The sequence below is a fragment of the Puma concolor genome, chromosome D4 (genome assembly GCF_028749965.1).
Source record: "Puma concolor isolate L17-30 chromosome D4, mPumCon1.1.hap2, whole genome shotgun sequence".
Taxonomy (NCBI): domain Eukaryota; kingdom Metazoa; phylum Chordata; class Mammalia; order Carnivora; family Felidae; genus Puma; species Puma concolor.
This window is the reverse complement of record NC_141679.1, coordinates 2,296,188-2,310,082: the sequence shown is the minus strand read 5'-3', so window position 1 is coordinate 2,310,082 and position 13,895 is coordinate 2,296,188. Positions and strand designations below refer to the sequence as shown.

General features: G+C 42.9%; 1 protein-coding gene across 5 annotated transcripts in view; it reads left to right on the top strand.

Annotated features, from left to right (window-relative positions):
- LOC112868531 (F-box/WD repeat-containing protein 12-like) overlaps positions 1-13,895 on the top strand; it is a 51,518-nt gene that overhangs the window by 15,657 nt on the left and 21,966 nt on the right. The window lies entirely within an intron of this gene.

Genomic DNA, 13,895 nt, shown 5'->3' with positions numbered 1-13,895 from the left:
AAATATCAGGAGGAGCGGGTATCCTGGAGCAGCTTTATGTGTGCACGGAACCAAATGGAAAGGGACTAAGCTCAGCAAACAAAACAAGTAATGTCTAGTGAAACAGATTTCTCATAAACCACTCTGCAATTGTTGAAGACTTTAGAGTAAGTGTGATTGGTATCCCCAGATGCGTTTGAGAATCTGTCACGCAAACGAGGAGGCCGTAGGCTCTCCCTGGGAGTGGTAGACGGTGTGATGCCCAGTTACTTGTCTGCGAAGGGCCGTTGGAGAAGTCAGAGCGCACACAGTAGTGGAGAGCAGAGAGCTAGGTGCAACAAAAGGGTCCGGACCGCGGTTCAGGAGATGCGGCGGAGACCAAGTGCTGAGCCCAACGCTGCGGCTGCTTTGCCCTGGAGACGCTTTCCCCAGGCAGCCGAGAGGCCACAGACCTTTGAGAGCTGAGGGGACGAGTTGGCGTGCGGGGCCACTGAGGGTCAGGCCCCGTGCCTCCCCTTTTACTTGGGGGTTGTCAAGTGGTACGGCCCAAGAGGAGGGTGTGAAGGTTGGCAGGTGCCCACCCTGGCTGCAGCCTGGCACCCCGGCCACCTGGGAGGAGTTTGCGAAAATCCTTCCTGGGCCAGGATAACACCACCGAGACCTCATGTTATTCCCGTTTGCAAATGTAGCATTCAGCACACATTTAGAGCTAAGGGGACCACGAGAGAGGAACTAGTACCAGCCACAGTGGCTGGGTGAACCGCGGGTGACGTCGGGAGAGCCACAGGGTTTCAGACGCTGCAGTTGCTGCACACTGAGACAGCTGTGGCCTCTGTGTCCAGGGAGGTGACTTTGAACAGAGAGCTCAGAACTATGAAAAATGACGCAACAGATTTAGCAAAGAGCCAAGTAGAAATTCCAGAACAGGGAAATGGGGCACAAAGGTTAGCTCGGGGGCTGGGGGTCATAGCAGGGTGGACAGTGGAATCACTCTAGGATGGGGGGCATAGGAGAGCTTGTGGGCCTCTGGCAACTTCCAGTTTCTTACTTGCATGGCGACGTGAATATTTGCTTTGTAACAATGTATGGAGTGCTATATTTGTGTTTTGTGCACTTTTCTGTCTATGTGTTTTCTGCATCAGTGAAAAGTTCATAAGAGAGGTCACCTGGAGTGACATGGGGATGTCGAGTGAGGTGAATGGGAAGAGAGGGGAGGAGATGTAGACAGTGCTCCTCAGGCTTTGGTGGATTGTGAACTATCGAGGTGTTGTTTAAATGCAGATTCCGATTCGGTGAGTCCCCAGGGGTGACTAAATTCTGACTTTTTAACAAGCTTCTTGGTAGTATTGGTACTGCCTGTCCGCAGACGACACTTTGAGTAGCAAGGCCATAGAGGAAGACCCATGACAAATTCTGGTATTTGGTAGCAGGAGCAGGTGAGGGAGTGCATGGGTCAAAGGCAACATTTGAAGAGGTGACAGCAGATGTTTTCCTAAAGTAGACTGAGGACGTTAATCTCTGGAATCAAGAAGGCCTGTGAACCCCAAGGGGGATAAACCAAAATAGATCTGCACACGGGCCTGTCAGAGTGAACTGAGATTATCCAAGGACCAAGAAAGCACACGGGCCCGTCAGAGTGAAGATTATCCAAGGACCAGGAAAGCAGCCTGGGGACGTAGACTGCCTTCAGCCTCTGACTTGTTAACAGCAACTATGGGACCTCAGAGACAGTAGAATGGTGTCTTGGAAGAAATAATTGCTGGCCAGGAATTCTAGAAGAGAAAGTGTCCTTCAGGAATGGAGGGGAATGAAGGCATGTCAGATAAAATGGAGACTTGGCACCAGCCACACCACCAGTGAGAAGGACACGCGTGGGGCTCGAAGCAGAAGGAAGATGAGCAGAGCTGGCATCCCAGGGTGTCGGGAGACATTGATGAGCAGCACTGGCGGAGGCAAGGAGATCTGAGGGCACCGACTGTAGAACAGCAGTGACCGTGTCTTGTGCAGAAAAGAAATTTGTGATGTCAGCACTTACATTAGGAGAAGGTTAGGAAGCACTAAACAGCCCAAGATCCTTGAATTGGGCGGGCTGAGTCACGTACTGCTGGGCAGGGACGTCTGTTAGGCAAGGCCGCATGTAGCAGGGAGAAACGGAGGAGCGTGTAACCTTTAAATCGTGAGAGGAAAAGGGATGGGATCAAGTCTGGCACCAAATTCGGCTTATCGAGCCTGATGAAGCCACATGAGCCCCAAGAGGATATGCAGAGGTAATCTGCCATGTACCAATCTGCTTTTGGGGACAGTGGCTCCCAGGAGGCTGGTCTGAATGGCTGGAGGCCAGCAAGTGACTGGCTTACTCTTCCTGGGGGTGGAGTAGGCGGTGGGAGGGCTAGTGCGCAGGGGCCGGGTTTCTGTGGGTCGAGTTCTCGGCAGGTGCTCTTTATCTGCTCGGCCTGGTTGGGAACAGAGCCGGGGGACCAGCAGGCCTAAAAGCTGTCAGCAGCCAAACATCAAAGGTGGAGTCGGACTCCAATATGCTTCCCTTCTGATGATTTTACTGTGATTCTGTCTTCGGGCCGATGGCTGAAATGTGCAGATTTTATCTCCTTGAACCAGGGCTTGCGTGAGCCAGCCATTTGTGCGGTGCCCCATGAGGCTCATAAGGTTCGTCCGGGAGCTCGAGTGTTGTGTATTTGAGAAGTGAAGTGAGTACCTTGGTCGCTGTTGGTATGTCTGGGTCTCCAGAGGGGAGGCGGTGTCTGCTATGTGCGGAGACATGTGTGATGGCCATTTATGTCTTGGGGGGGGGGGCGGGGAGTCCAGGGTTCCTGAGGTCTTCACCAAGAGGGAGAATTTTGGACGAGACGCTTTGTTTCTGGCCACATGGCTGCAGCGCTGGCAATGGCCTGAGAGCGTAAATGTGCATCTGTGGCTGGTCCTTACCTGGGGCTTCCCGGGCTAAGGTGACCGCCCGAAGTTAGGTCCACATTTATCAGGGATGTTCCCGTTAGCAGGTGGCCTGCGGTGGTGGGCCCTTCGCGTGCGATGGCAGCAGTGCGGCCTGTGCACTGCGGGATCGCTCTTTCCTATTTATCTAGAGGGTGGCCTTCTCCAGGGTCCTTGCATGTGACACGGGTCTGAGGACAACAGGAAGCTCCTTCCTTGCGCAGAGGGAAAGCCCAACATGACCCAGGCCTGCCTGGGTCCTGAGGATGCCATTTTTAGGTCAACAGGGAGGCTTCTGTGGCTGTGCTGAGCCTGCAAGGTGCTGCCCCCACATCCCCAAGACATAACGCCTCCCTGGGAAGTCGGGGGCTCAGACCCTCTGAGCACCAGCCACACCACAGGGCCCAGATGCGGCCGGCAGCATTCGCTGGATGGGTTGTTGTGTGGACAGCAGGCTTTGGCCACAAGCACTCGTGTTTTTTGGGTTGCCCTGTAGGAGGATGGGGCAGGGTCAATTCCCTACTGAGATTTGGCTCAGACTTGGAGATTGCTAATTCTGTACATGTACTGGGAGAGGATGGTAAAGGGTATCCCCACTCACCACCCCCCAAATTCATGTCTACACAGAGCCTTAGAATGTGACCTTATTTGGAAATGGTGTCTGGTTAAGGATCTCAGGTAAAATCATCCTGGATTTAGGTTGGGCTGTCATAAAGGGAGGAGAAGACACAGACACACAGAGAAAGCCCTGTGCACACTGAGGCAGACAAGTCAAGGAAAGCCCTAGAGTCTTTAGAAGGAAAGGGCCCTGCCAGCACCTTGATTTTGGGCTTCTAGCCTCTAAAACCATGAGAGAATTAAATATATATATATGTTTTTTTTTTTTTTTAAGCCACCTGATTTGTTATTGCAGCCCTAAAAAGTTAATATAAGACTCTAAAATGGAACACTTTGGGGCCCCTGGCTGGCTCATTGGGTAGAGCGTGCGACTCTTGATATCAGGGTTGTAGGTTCAAGCCCCATATTGGGTGTGGAGATTTATTAAAAATAAAATCTTTTAAAAAACCCAAAAAACAAAAAACACTTAAGGACGTTTGGAATGAAAAGGATGAGAAGAGGACACGCACTAGAGATGCTAACCAAAAGCAGGCTGATAAGCTATTAATGTTAGGCCAGAAGACTTCAAGATAAAAGTCATTGCTAGATATTCAGGGACGCTTTGCAATAATAATTAGATTAGCCTCCTAGGAAGATACAGCAAAGATAATTTTGGATGCACCTCAAAATTGGCCTGAACTATATAGAACAAAATTTGTGGGATTTCAAGGAGACTGGTCAAACCTACAGGCATTATGAGAAGTTTGTTACACAGCTAAAGGAAAATGATCTGGGTGGGCCCACTGAAATCCCATGAGCGCTTTGAAGGCAGAGAGTTTTCTCTGGCTGGACACAGAAGAAGTCAGAGGCTGGAGCCCTGGGGGGCAACTCACGTGAACCGGTCATTGGCTGCCATGTTGTGGGGGGGGGCCTGGGAACCGGGAACGCCCCACCCCTCACCACCAGGGAGACTTCAGTTCTGCCTGCAGCCACAAGGGACTGAGCTGCCAACAACCCTAGTGGGCCCCCAGGTGAAACCCTGGCACCTAGACTCAGCTTTGTGTGACTTCTCTTACCCATGGATTACTTGGAAGTGCAACATGTAGATCGTTTAAAGTTAAATTATATGTGTGTGCAAGGTCAGCATTGAGGTTCATTTTTATTTACAAGTGGATATCCGGAACATGTAGGAAAGGCCATCCTTTCTTCACTGAATTACATCAGCACTTTTGTTTGTCAGTATGCCAACATCATGTGTGAATCGATTTCCACTGCTCTGTGTGTCTGTCTTTGAGAAAGACACAGGCTCTCGTTAAAGTAAGTCATGATCTCTAGCAGCTTCTTTCTTTCTTTCTTTTTTAATGTTTATTTTTCGGAGAATGAGAGGGACAGAGCGTGAGCAGGGGAGGGGCAGAGAGAGACGGGGACACAGTATCCAAAGCAGGCTCCAGGTTCTGAACTGTTATCACAGAGCCTGACACGGGGCTTGAACTCATGAGCCACGAGATCATGGCCTGAGCTGAAGTCTGGTGCCCAACTGACTGAGCCACCCAGGCGCCCCCTCTAGCATTTTCTTATTTCAAAATTAGATTTCTGTAAAAAATTTCAAGACAGCTTGTCAATTTCTATTAAACTGCTTACTGAGATTTTGATGACATTGAATCTATAGATTGATTTGGGGACAGCTGACATCTAGATATGTAATCTAAGTCATAAATAAGGCATATATGTCTCTATTATAAAGTTTTTTTTTAATGTTTATTTTTGAGAGAGAGAGAGCAAGAGAGAGACAGAGCACAAGTGGGGGAGGGGCAGAGAGAGAGGGAGACACAGAATCCGAAGCAGGCTCCAGGCTCTGAGCTGTCAGCACAGGCCCGACACGGGGCTTGAACCTACGAGCTGTGAGATCATGACCCAAGTTGAAGTCAGACACTTAACCGACTGGGGCACCCAGGCGCCCCAAAACATATCCATTTAGAGGGGACTTTACTTATGTCTCTCAACAAAGTTTTGTAGTTTTAAGTGAAGAGGGCTTGCATATATTTTATTAAAATTACTTACTTGTATTTTATACTATTTTAAATGTTATTGTTTAAAAAAATAATTTTCCAATTTGTCCTTGCTAGAATATAGCATATATAGAAATATATGGAAATGTGTAAATAATTTATAAATGCATAGATTTGCATTTATAAATTGCTTTACATACTATAGCACACATAAAAATTATTTCTATATTAACATACATGGGAATACATTTGAATTTTGTGTATTTTGTATCTAGCAGCCTTACTAAGCTTGTTTTTTAATTTTAATAGGTTTTTTTTTTTTTTTTGGTGGACTAGAAAATTTTCCTAGGTAAAGATTTCTTAGGACACAAAAAGCACTGACTGTATAAGAAAAAAATAAATTGCACTTCATCAAGTTGAGAAATTTTGCTCTTTGAAAGCATTGTTCAGCAAAAGGCAAAACTTAGGAGAAAAAATTTATAATAATGCAAACTGTCTCAGGACTTTGTCTAGAATATATAAAGAGCTGTTATCACTCAGTAGGTAGGAGACAGCCCCACTTTTAAACTAGGCAGAAGATTTGAACACTTCACAAGAGAATATAAACAGCCATTAGCACATGGAGAGAGAAGCTCCATCAGTCATCAGTGAGATGCAACTTAGAGCCATGGTGAGATCCAGCACCATATTGTCCTAAAGAGCTGAAATTAAACACGTGTTTACAAAGATGCGGCACAACACTTTGGAGAATTGTTTGACAATTATTTTAGTATTAAAAAATGCTTACCATATTTTCCAGCAGTTTTCTCTTTTAGGTATTTACCCACGAGATACAAAAATCTTTACACAAAAAGACTTGTACACAAGTATTTGTAGGAGTTTTAGTAATAATAGCCAAATTGGATGCACCCCAAGTGCTTATCAACAGGTGAATGGATTTATAAAAATGGTGTACGTGTACAGTGGAATATTACTCAGCATGGAAAAAGAACAAGGTTGTGGATCTGCGCAGCAGCGTGGATGAAACTCAGAAACATGCCAAGCGAAAGAAGCCAGCTACAACAGAGTATGGATATACTGTAGGATTCTATTTCTGGAAAGTCCAGTCCCAAGAGAATAATCTGTACTGTCAGCAGACTGGTGGTCCTTAGGTATGGAAGGGACTGATAAAGGACACAACTTTTTAGATGATGGAGATATTGCAGAACTGGATTATGGTTGTGATATCTCGTAAGTCTGCTTCCCCTTTTATTTTTTCAAGGTTTCCTTAGCTACTTTCATGTTTATTTTTCATATGAACTTTCTATCTCCTAGAAAGAAAATGATGTTTTCATTGATACCAAGTTCAGTTTAAATACCAACATGGAGAAAATGGACATCTTTATGATGCAAAGTCTGTCCAAGAATAAACGATGTATTTCCATTAATTCAGGTTTGCTTTTTTGTTCTTCAGAAGTGATTTATATTTTTCCTCAGATTAGTTTAGCACATTTCTTGTTGTTAACTTTATTCCAAAGTATTTTATTGTTTTTGTTCCACTGATATGTGAGAGTATTTTCTGTCCTATTGTTTTCTAACCAGGTGGTGTTTGTTTAAATGAAGGCTGCTGTTGTTCTTTTTTTTTTTTTAATTTTATTTTTTTATTTTTTAAAATTTACATCCAAATTAGTTAGCATATGTGCAACAATGATTTCAGGAGTAGATTCCTTAGTGTCCCTTCCCCATTTAGCCCATCCCCCCTCCCACAACCCCTCCAGTAACCCTCAGTTTGCTCTTCATATTTATGAGTCTCTTCTGTTTTGTCCCCCTCCCTGTTTTTATATTATTTTTGTTTCCCTTCCTTTATGTTCATGTTTTTGTCCCTTAAAGTCCTCATATGAGTGAAGTCATATGATTTTTGTCTTTCTCTGACTAATTTCACTTAGCATAATACCCTCTAGTTCCATCCACGTAGTTGCAAATGGCAAGATTTCATTCTTTTTGATTGCCGAGTAATACTCCATTGTATATATATACCACATCTTCTTTATCCATTCATCCAGCGATGGACATTTGGGCTCTTTCCATACTTTGGCTATTGTCGGTAGTGCTGCTATAAACATGGGGGTGCAAGTGTCCCTTCGAAACAGCACACCTGTATCCTGTGGATAAATGCCTAGTAGTGCAATTGCTGGGTCATAAGGGTAGTTCTAGTTTTAGTTTTTTGAGGAACCTCTATACTGTTTTCCAGAGTGGCTGCACCAGCTCACATTCCCATGTTGTTGTTTGTTTTATATTCTGTCATCTTATTGAATTCTCCTACTTGCATTTATTTTATAATTGATTCTCTTAATTTATAACGTTTATTCATTCTTGAGAGACAGAGAGAGACAGAGCATGAGTGGGGAAGGGGCAGAGAGAGAGGGAGACACAGAATCCAAAGCAGGCTCCAGGCTCCAAGATATCAGCACAGAGCCCGACGCGGGGCTTGAACTCAGGAGCTGCAGGCCTGATCTGAAGTCGAGACCACGACCTGATCTGAAGTCGGACACTCAACTGACTGAGACACCCAGGCACCCCCTTTTTTTTTTTTCCAATTTTTTTTTTAACATTTATTCATTCTTGAGAGACAGAGAATGACAGAGCATGAGTGGATTCTCTTCATTTTTTTAGGTAAATACTTTATCATCCAAAAGTAGAGATACTTATTTTTTCCAAGCCTTCGGCATCCAGCTTTCTTTTCTCTGACTGCTCTGGCTAATACTTCCAGGAAATGTTAATTAGTGCTGGCACTGGTGGCCATTTCTCCATGTAGCTGAGCATAGTGGGCCGACCTGGAGAGCTTCGCTCTGGGGGAGGGGGATGCTGGCTTCAGGAATGATGTTAATGAAAAAGCCATCAATGACTATTTCACTATTAGTTTTGTTTTGTTTTTTCTCAAAAAGAGTCCATGAGTTTTATTAGATTTGCATGTGAGTGGAAGAGAGAAGCGACAGTTTCTGGTTTGAAAACTCTCCAGATATTTACACCTTTTAGATAATAGAAATAACCATTACAAATTAATTACCAGGCAGCAAGTATCAAATAAAACAGTCTTTCAGAGTTTTTTTAAGATTTTTTAAAACTATATAAAAGCGTATTTTTAAAAATAATTCATTGTCAAGTTAGCTAACATACGGTATATACAGTGTAGTCTTGGCTTTGGGAATAGATTCCCATGATTCATCACTTACATGCGACACCCAGTGCTCCTCCCAACAAGTGACCTCCTCAATGCCCATCACCCATTTCCCCCACCCCCATCAACCCTCAGTTTGTTCTCTGTATTTAAGGGTCTATTATGGTTTGCCTCCCTCTCTGTAAATTATTTTTCTTTCCCTTCCCCTGTGGTCTTCTGTTAAGTTTCTCTAATTCCACATATGAATGAAAAACATAATATCTGTCTTTTTCTGACTAATTTCACTTAGCATAATACCCTACAATTCCATCCCTGTTGTTGCTAATGGCAAGATTTCATTCTTTCTCATTGCCAAGTAGTATCCCATTATATACAAACCACATCTTCTTTATCCTTTCATCAGTTGATGAATTTGGCCTCTTGCCATGATTTAGCTATTGCTGATAGTGCTGCTATAAACATTGGGGTACGTGTATCCCTATGAGGCAGCACTCTTGTATCCTTTGGATAAGTTCCTAGTAGTGCTATTGCTGCGTTGTGGGGTAATTCTATTTTTTTTAATTTTTTTTAACGTTTATTTATCTTTGAGACAGAGCATGAACAGGGGAGGGGCAGAGTGAGAGGGAGACACAGAATCCGAAACAGGCTCCAGGCTCTGAGCTGTCAGCCCAGAGCCTGACGCGGGGCTCGAACTCACGGACCGCGAGATCATGACCTGAGCCGAAGTCGGCCGCCCAACCGACCAAGCCACCCAGGTGCCCCTGGGGTAATTCTATTTTTAATTTTTTGAGGAACCTCCATACAGTTTTCCAGAGCGGCTGCACCAGTTTGCATTCCCACCAACTTCACTATTAGTTTTTAAAAATCATGATAAGGTGTAGAATTTTGTGAAAGCCTTTTTCAGCATGCAGATATAATTACAGGACTTTTCTTCTTAGGTTTATTATGGTGATGTTTTTAGATTTTAAAGTATTAAATCACATATTTCCTTTTTTTAATATATATATATATATATACATATATATATATATATATATATATTTTTTTTTTTTTTTTTTTTTTTTTTTTTTTTTTGAGAGAGAGCACGAGTGGGAGAGGGACAAAGAGAGAGGGAGACACAGAATCTAAAGCAGGCTCCGGGCTCTGAGCTGCCAGCACAGAGCCCATCGCTGGGCTCAAGCTCACTAACTATGAGATCATGACCCAAACCAAAGTTGGAGACTTAACCGATTGAGCCACCCACGCACCCCATATATTTCTTTTTAAAGTGCTTTTTAAATGCTAGTATTTTAGTTGGATTTTGGATCTATGTGAAGTAGGTCTTTAGTTTTTTGTAGCTTCCTTTATCAGGTTTACATATAAATGCTATACTTCATTTGAGGAATCTGCACGTTTTCATTCTTTTTTCATGCCCTGGAACAATTTAAGTTACATTGGGATTATATGGTTTTTTCAGTTTGGTAGAATTTATTTTTGACATTATTTGGTGCTGGGTGCTTTTTTTGTGGGGAAGTTTTAAAACAGTTTTCTCAGTGTCTTCTATGGAAATTGGTCTGTTCAAGCTTTTCTTTCTCTGCTAAGATCAAATTTTAATATATTGTATTAAACTACCCACTGTATCTAGGCTTTCAACTTTTTTATGCATACAGTTGTCTAGAATACTCTTTAGAGATTCTTCCCTTAAATTTCCTCTGTTTGAACATTTGTTTCCCCTTGTCATTTCTTTCTGTATATATGTGATTTTTCCCATTTTTTTGTGCTTATTTTAGCTGGCACCTTGTCTATTTTATTTAATATTTCCATTAATTTCTAGTTTCATTTCATTTCATTGTGATCAGGGACTGTCATATTACTTTACCATATAGAATTTACTGAGATTTCTTTGTGACGATATATTCAAGTTCTGTGAAAGTTTGTGTGTGCTTGCAGGGAAGGGGTAGTCTCCATTATTATGATGCAAAGATCCAACTTCTGTCATTAATTATATTGTTAGGTCTTATATTTATTTACTGTTTGTCTACTTGGCCTGCCTTAGACTGAGAGCATTGTTACTATTTATTTTTATATAATAATATATTTAATTCTGGGGCACCTGGGTGGCTTAGTCAGTTAAACAACTGACTCTTGATTTCAGTTCAGGTCATTATCTCACAGTTGTGGGATCAAGCCCCATGTGGGGCTTTGTGCTGGGCATGGAGCCTGCTTGGGGTTTTCTTTCTCTCTCCCTTCCTCTCTCTCTCTTTTCTTCCCCCCTCTCAAAAAGTCACAATATATTCATAAATATTTATTTATTTATTATTTTTTTAATGTTTATTTATTTTTGAGAGAGAGAGAGAGAGACAGAGACAGAACTCGAGAGGGGAAGGGCTAGAGAGAGAGGGAGACACAGAATCTGAAGCAGGCTCCGGGCTCCGAGCTGTCAGCACAGAGCCCGATGCAGGGCTCGAACTCACGAACCGTGAGATCATGACCTGAGCCGAAGTCGGATGCTTAACTGACTGAGCCACCCAGGCGCCCCATAAATATTTAAGTATTATTGTGTTTCACTTTGTTTCTCCTTGTATCTGCTTCATAAAGGTTATTGGGGGTGTTTCTTTAATAGGTGTAATAGGTTTTATTTCTTTGTTGTGAATTACAGCCTTTAATATTGTTAACTTTGAAAATAAAACTTCCAGTTATTTTATTAGCAAAAATGGGTTTATTTGGGAATAGCAGGGAATTGCAATTCAATTGTCTTAAATTGCAATTTAAGACAAGCTGGTCATGGCAAAACTATAGCTGAGTCCAGAAAATAAAGGAGAGAGAGGCTCTTTTATAGAGGAAAGGGGGTATAGGGAGGAGCTGTTGTAAACTAAAAGTCTGTTGGAGTAAACTGGGAGCCGGAAGTTGAGTGGCTTCTCATTGGCTGAGCTGTGCCTGCCTCTCATTGGCTAGGCTGTACTGGTGAGGAAGGAACCTTCCTCCCTCCTGCTGGGGTAGTACAGTAGCATCCACCTGTGAGCTCCTTCTCTTCTTGTTGGGTCTACAAGTAACAACCAGTGTTTGGCATGGGCACTCCCAATGCCTACCTCCTGACTCCCATCTTATTTTATTATTTCTTTTTTTAAGTTTATTTTTTTTGAGAGAGAGGGAGCACGAGTCGGGGAGGGGCAGAGAGCTAGAGGGAGGGGAGAGAACCCCAAGAAGGCTCCATGTTGTCAGCACAGAGCCCAGTGCAGGGCTCGAACTCACAAACTGTAAGATCATGACCCAAACTGAAACCAAGAGTTGACACTCAACCAACTGAGCTACGCAGGTGCCCTGGACTCCATTCTAAATGAGGTTTCCTTTTGTTTATTTTCACAGTGTGGGGAAGTGTCTATTGTTGCATTTCCTACTTTGGGCCTGAGTCCTCCCTTTTCTGGTATCAGGCCCACTTCACCTGCTTTCCAAGGATTTGTGTGTGCCTGGCACACCATTACCCTTCCATCATGGTTAAACTTTCTGTTTTGATTGAGCCTCTTGAATATTCAGCCATGTTTTCTTTTGTTCATCAATCTGATCATCTTTTTATTCTAACAAAGTGAGTTAAGCCATTTATATTGAACAGTGTAACTTACGTGCCTGATCTCAACTTTTGTTTTATGTCACATTTAGGGTGTGATGTGGCCCATCACTGAGCTCCTTTCTCTGAATATGTTTTCCCATTTTTACATGTTTTTGGGTAGTGGTGATATCTTATGTTATTTAGAAAGGTTTGTATTTTTGTGGGGGTGGTTACCTTTGTCTTAATACTTTCTGTCTCCGTTTTCTCTATTCAAGCCTGTGTACTATTTTGTTGGCTTTAAATGATACCACTTACCTCCCATGGCAATCGGTGAACTTATTCTACTTTGGTACTTCGCCCTTGTCTTCCCACTTTTGAAGATCCATTATTCCCACCTTTTTGAGAACATGCAACATTTACACACCTTTTCCTTGTCTCCTTTTTTTTTTTTCTTTTTTTAATTGTTTGACCCATAGTGTACTGTACGTAGTAGCCACACCAGTTCTGGTGACATTTTCCCTGTATCTTGTGATCTGGTGGGACCCATTCTCTAGTACATCCCCAAGGAAGTCTCATGGATGCATCCTTGTGCAGATCCCAGTGGGCCTGACACTGCTTTTCTGTAGCCTGGAGGCTTGAAAGATGGCCTGGATGGGCCTTAAATCCCTGGCTCATACTTGTCTTGAATTTTGTGAAAATATTATTTCACTGTGTATGTGTCTTTTGAAAAGTCTACTCCGACCTTGACTTTTCCTTGTTAGACACTTGGGACTTTTAAATCAAAGTCCCATACAATTTTTTTTTTTTCAACGTTTGTTTATTTTTGGGACAGAGAGAGACAGAGCATGAACGGGGGAGGGGCAGAGAGAGAGGGAGACACAGAATCGGAAACAGGCTCCAGGCTCTGAACCATCAGCCCAGAGCCTGAAGATTTTTGAAATATTTAAAGGGTAGTAGTTTTGTTGTGAGATGTCTATGGTGACTGTCTGGAGTTGAATTTTCCAGGAACATATGTACTCTTTCAGTATATGGATTCAGGTTTTATTTGCAGAAAGTTTCATTGTACCTGAGTTTTAAGTATTCGTCTGTTAATTGTTTGCTTTTCCTGCAGGAGCTTCACTTGTCTTTTTACTAGGTCGTCTTTGCCTGTCTTCTTGGACACCTGCTCTTGGATGCATCTTAACTCTTTATTCCGTCTTTGTTCTCTTGCCCATTTTCCTTCTTCCCTTTAGTGTCCTTATGGGTCCAGTAGAATGTATTCTCCCTTAGGCATATTGCTATTCTTAAGATAATTTTTTCTTCATAATCTTTCCTGAATTAATTTAACTCTTATTTCACATCTTGGCTTTTTGTCCATTTCGGTCTGAGTGTAAAATTTCTGATTCAGAGTGTTCTTTCATGTCTGCACATGCTTATTTTATGATAATTTGATTCATGTTGGGGTGTGGCTACCAGTATCTTGGTTCCTAGTTGTTCTTTGGGGAATCAGCTAAAAAGTTTTGCTTCTCACTTACTTTCTCTTCCTTCTAATGACCTTGTTTGAATGTTGTCTGCCATTTTCTGCACATTGTGAAGTTTTTGTGTTTTCTCGGCCAGTAGGAACAGGTATCTTTATGTAAGTTGAACAGAATACAAAGTCCGGAGAGGGTTCCATGTGTAAATGCCTGTGGAAAGATGTCCT